Raw genomic sequence first — 6,000 nt, forward strand, 5'->3', positions numbered from 1 at the left:
ATACTCAAACACTTGGGGTAAACACAGTGAATGTTTACATTTTTTTTATATCATTTTTATTGCTGGAAAATAACTAAAACATTTTTATAGACCAAGAAAATAGAAACTAAATGGCCCAAAAGGTTAAACAAATGTAAACATTAAGGCAAATATACTAATTTATTTAATTCATTGTTATGCAGGTAAAGGAGAAAGAATTCCTAATAATACTATTTTTGCATTTTTCATGGTTTGGAAAAAGCTCATTCTGGTCTTTGAGGGCTGTTAGATTGGGGTTTTGAACACCACTGCTCTAAATATTCACATAGTGAAACATGGTGGAGGTGGTATCATGCTGTGGAGATGCTTCTAGTTGCCAGGGGTTGTGTTCAGATGGAAGGACACAGACACAGGGGAATAACAGCTTGTTAGAGGCTGAAAATGACTTGTGACTGGCGCAGGACATCCAACCAGCGCTCTGACAGAACGGTTCAGATCAAAATGACTCAGGGGGCTGGATGCACATGTACGTCACTTTCTACAGAAGCGTTTGACACAGCTTGGAAGTAAATTCAGGAGCAGCGTCTCGTTATAGTGAGGAAGTTTTTCACTAAAAGAACGTTTTTGTCAAAATAAGAAAGTTTCTTGCTAAAGCAAGAAGTTTCTCACTATGAGATGTTTGTTAAAAAGAGGAGGGTTCTTGCTTTAGTGAGTTTTATATCTAGTTATTATGGGAAGCTTTCTTATAATAAGATATAAAAATACACTCCTCATACAGATTACAACTTGTTCAAAAGGCATAAAGGGGCTCACTACGTTCATTCCTCTAACCTGATTCTTCTAGACGACAGCAGAAACTCATCAGAGGTGTTTCCATTTTACGCTTACGACATTTCTTATTTAAACAAGAAGATATTTAAATGTGTTTAAAGGATACCTCTCAGTATAAGTGTTTAAAATAAATCTCAAGACAAAAAAGCCTCCTATTTCTAGGAAGTTTTGCATTTTGATATGACGAGAACGTTTTGTCGTTTAACCTAGACACTGCTTCTGAGTCCATTTCCCAGCTCTGGATGCACAGAGCTGGAAAATGTTTCTGTAATTTTCAGATCTGTATTTGCAGATCATTTTTGAAACATCCTGCATCATTTTACCTCGACCAACTTTGTGTCACTCTGTCACATAAAATCCAGAGAAAATTAACATGTTTGGACATGTAATGTGAAAAAAATTAGGATATTTTTCTTAACAAACTGCAGGTGAGAAGAAATTCCAAGAAACACAACTTACTTTGATTCTAAAAAATTATCTTATTAGTATGTAACACGTGATCCAAGCAGAAAGCTTTAGAAATACTCTGACTGCCAGGGGATCTGATGGAGTCTCATGTCATCATCAGCATCTTCCCTCACAATGTACTCAACTTGACCTCTATCAAGCGCATTCACATTGATTTGACCCCTGCTTCAGAGAGATTACCAAGCAAGGAGCAGGCCTGATGCCGTCATCACCAAGGCAACCGTCACCTTACTGTGTGTCAGCTGTTCTGTGTTCACTTGGTGGAAACATGACTGAATGAAGTTCATTATCAGTTGAGCGACTGGCCCTTGAAGTGGGTTCTGGTATATTTCATAATCACAGCAACATTTTTATCATTCTTCTCATCGCTGGTAGAGACTTATTCATATTGCTACAGAACTAATTAAAGTGGAGCAGCTCCTCCCTGTTGATCAGGGGATGGAGGAGGAGGATAGCAGAGATTATATGGAAGAGAAGACTGACCGCTGATGAGAACAGAGAACATCACGAGAACATGACAGCGTACAGTCTATATCTGCTCTGGTTTATTATTTAAGTCTTTCCTCTCAGCTCAACACGTTCTCCTGTTTCTGTGGAAGAGCTCTCCATCACGGCTGGCAGAATGATGTGGAAAACCTGAGATGTAGAGATGAACTGACCAATCAGACAGACACACAGCGGAAACGTTCAATTTTCTCTTGATGTAGTCGTTAAGGAGATGAAACATGTTTTTCTATACATTTACTAGATAGATCAAAACTAACAGCTCCCATCGACTCATTAACAAACAGGAAGTGTTTTATAGAGAAATGCTGCTGATGGTTTTTGGTGTGATTGTAGCTAAAAGGGTAACCTTGCTAACATTAAAGAACTAATCATAAGCATTAGTTCCACTAGCGGTCAAGAACTACACCAACATGGTGGTTAGCAGAAGCTAAAGCTACAGCGTTAAAGTCAAAATATATCTGCTCTTTAAAAGAAACTACTCTTGATCAACAGTTTTATTTTGACATTAGAATTTCCATGTGTCATTCCAGGAGGAGAGGAAAATGAGCTGGTCCACAGACTTCACCAATTTCACAATAAGAGCATGAATATAAATATCTAACTACTTAAGCAATTCCTAACAGTTGATGACTAACACTTCACCACACGTGTTGAACTTTATTCAACTGAAACTTTACAAAACAGCCAAGTAAATTAGTGTCGTTTAGGGAAGAATAAGTGCGCTAAACGTTTTCAAAGTTAGCGAAAGAGCTAAAGAGCTAAATAAAAAATTAGTTCTGCTATTAGCGCGTTAGTGGAAGTGTTCCCACCATTGGCTTCAAACATAGATGGGGAGAATTCTAGAATGTATTTTTAACTAGGTTGAAAAGTATATAAGTATAAAAATTTGTTGCACAAGTTGGGAAACATCAAATTTTACCTCTGCCAAAAAAAAAAAAAGATTTTTTGTTTTTTCCGGAAAAAACAAACATAAGATGACTATGTATCTGCAACATTTTACAAAACCTTTTTAATAATAATTATTGCCGCCATTTCACATGGAATAATGGATGCATAGCTTTAAAGCATAAACTACTGTTCTACTGTACAGGTCTGCTGGTTCTGCGCAGAGCTCACCCTGCAGATGAATCCAGCTCACCGATACCCGCTGCACCTGCAGCACCTGAACTCAGCGTGCTTCACCGCCACATGACTGGAAACCACAACCTGCTTACACTCTCTGCAGCGAGAGGACTCTGTAAAACTTTGTAAGAAGCCGGTAAACCGAGTGACCTTCTAGTTTTTCTGCAAACCCAGCTGGTGGAACAAAATGGCTGTGATCCAGACCTGGTGGGGTTTTATCCGCTAAGACAATAGATGGGGGAACACCCAGCACTGTTCTCAAAGGAAACGGAGGTGATGAGAATGTTTAACCCCAATTAGAAACTGTAGAAAAGGTGCTGCTGTATGATGGAAAGATAACAGGAAATAATATGTTTACTTGCGGTTTACCCTCCTTCAAGTATAGGAATGAAACAGAAAGTCAGGTATTAACATTTTAAAACACTAACTAACTCAAATCAGAGAAGCGAATGCTGACAACCAATCCCAGCAGATAAGGTGGTGATTAACAGCCTGTAAGTGTAAGCCCTGCTGCAGATGAAGAACCTGACGTAGTTCAGTGGTCTTCACCCACAGCTCCGACCGCTGGGCACAAACTAAACACAAAGACTCTCACACCAACGATAAAGCATGGGAGAGAAGGGATGATGTCTTGGGATCATTTGAAGCGACAATATATGTGCAACATGCTAAAAAGAGAAAAAATATATAGATCATCACACAAATAATATTTAGTTAGGATTTATTTGTTCAAGTGTTTCGCTACAGACCACAGCATAAATATAGATACACCTGCTAAGTTTAGCTGCATGGACGGAAATAACTTCATTGCCTTTCATAGAGCCTCCAGCTTCGCTGAAGTTTCTTGTGAAAATGAAGCCGAATGCAAAGCTAATCAGCACAAACAGCCAGAAGATTAAACACTTCTAAAGTATTCTAAACCCACCGATATTTGTGAAGAGTATTAAAAAAACAAACACACACACAAAAAAAAAAGAAAATGAAGAGAGGAAAAAGTGCAAGGTATACTGACTGACATTTACTTGTGAAGTCAGGAGTTTCATCCAGAATAAATAAACAACATGCAAGTCCAGAAATCGGTAGGATTTATCTGTTGTACTCAATGATGCACATATTTACTGTACAGAAAAACGCAATAAATTAGTTGCAAGAAACTAATGTCTTGCAACTTCATTGATTAGTTGCATGACTGACTGCTAGTGGAGATCCTTCCTGTGCACAGCATCCCCATCCACAGCGACTCTTTGTGGACGGGTAACAGGAGTTACCATAGCATTTCAATTAACTTTGAGGTAAATCAATTTGAACTGAATTACACTGAACAAACTATAGGCTTTTCCAATACTAGGAAAACTTTCAATATCAACTGCAATTAAATAGAATTTCTTGCTTTTCATAGTCACAACATCCTGTTCTTTATCAGGTTTAGCAACTAGGTCAGTACAAGCCACTGGAAATGTTCATCTGATTGAACGTAAAAAAAAAAAAGAAGACAGATATTAGCCAGTCAAACACAGGATCCAAAACTACCCGTTGGGGCCGCGGTTCTGTACTAGTAATGTGGGGATGGCGACTGGAAGCTGGACCACAAACTGAGAAGAGTTGAGCAGCAGCGTGGTGTTCCAGATTCACGCACAGACACATTTAAAGCTGCACTGCACCGACCGCTTAGCGTGGATCCAGACTGCTCCCCCCCCCTCCCAAAAAACCCTGCAGCATCACCAGAAACACACAGCAGCCGAATTATGTGTCCTTCATCTGACTCCACCAAGCATCGATATGAGATGTTGATGGTTTGATGGGAGGAAAGCCAGGGATGGAGGGGGAAGAGGGAGGGATGGGGAGAGGGCATGGTGGTAAATAAGATCAAAATGCGTCAGTGCTTGGAGAACTAAGAGTCCCCCCACTCCACCCCTTCAGATCCCCACCAGCACCAGCAGCTTAATTAGCTTCGTGTTGATTCTTCCATTAAGTCACAAAGAGGATGGGAGCTGCTGGAGCAGCGACCAGGGAGGGCATCACGTTCAAACCGGGACGACGCCTCAGCTCAACAGCCCCGCTGGAGAAGCGGCAGGAGGAAAACACTGGCCGAGAGAGCTAACGCTGCCTAAGTGCCTTCATGTTTAAAGAAACGCCAATAAAAAAAGAAATACTGTCTTGTGAGTAGGGGAGGATAAATAAATCCCAGCCATTCACTCCTCTTTGGAGACAGGACAGAGCAGAATGATGTGGAAAACCAGAGCAGAGCGTCACTTACCGATATAACCGGCACTAATGTCCCACAGCGCCGTATTCCATCGCTTTAAGCTGAACGAATGTGTCAGTAATAAAGGCTGAGCGGCGGCGGCGGTGGCCCTGTTGTTCTATCGCCCTGCTGCTCCGTAGTAGCCGCTGCGTGTGATGGCGTTAGATCTACAGGGCCACAATGAGTCTTGTGATGCCTTCACGAGCTGTCGGAAATATTCCCACAGACAATAACTGCTAAACAAATGTCGGCTCCAGAAGTCTTTAGGGAAGGGCTGGGGAGGGAGAAGTGAACTTGTTTTCCCACGTATTAAGACGTGGTAAGTAATGCTGTACACAAATACTCCGAAAATTGCTTTACAACGTTTTATAGTGCGCAAACTTATTCAAACTGGAGTCAATTTAAATCGGTCCCATACAACTAGACATATCCTAGTAAGTTATTAGTTTAAGCATGTTTCCAAATATTGTGACCAACTTATAACGCAGTTCACCTTGGAGTATTAACTTTCCAGACCCCTTTTGGATGATTATCTGTACGCTCTTACTTGCAGCTGGAAAACCCGAGCTACAAAAAAACTAAACAACCAAGTCGTGACGTTTGAGTGGCAGCAGGTCTGTCCAATCATTGCTGGTGCTCGGGTGAAGCGCTGGATGTAAATACACAGATTTCTATAAGACAGATGTCGAGTGAATTTTGAGATAATGCTATTTATAAGCTGAAGAAAACCGTAGCCAAAAGCACGTTTGTTGTTGTAACTTATATGTATATTTTTTTAAAGTCCGAATTTGTTTTGGGTGCTGAATGAGATGCTATTTTTTTTCATCTGTATGTTAACCAGCCAATAA

The 6,000-nt window shown here is 40.5% G+C and overlaps 1 protein-coding gene across 3 annotated transcripts in view; it reads right to left on the reverse strand.

The window, feature by feature from the left end:
* The window catches only part of fynb (FYN proto-oncogene, Src family tyrosine kinase b), a 69,542-nt gene extending 63,882 nt beyond the window's left edge, over positions 1 to 5,660 (reverse strand). Inside the window, exon 1 of one of the 3 annotated variants that reach the window (XM_044105653.1) lies at positions 5,165 to 5,660. The gene's annotated coding sequence lies outside the window, so the exon portion shown is untranslated. The remainder of the gene's footprint in view (positions 1 to 5,164) is intronic. The other 2 variants (XM_044105652.1, XM_044105654.1) reach the window with 2 other exon arrangements.
* Positions 5,661 to 6,000: the final 340 nt, after the last annotated feature.

The sequence above is a fragment of the Gambusia affinis genome, linkage group LG22 (genome assembly GCF_019740435.1).
Source record: "Gambusia affinis linkage group LG22, SWU_Gaff_1.0, whole genome shotgun sequence".
NCBI classification, from domain to species: Eukaryota; Metazoa; Chordata; class Actinopteri; order Cyprinodontiformes; family Poeciliidae; genus Gambusia; species Gambusia affinis.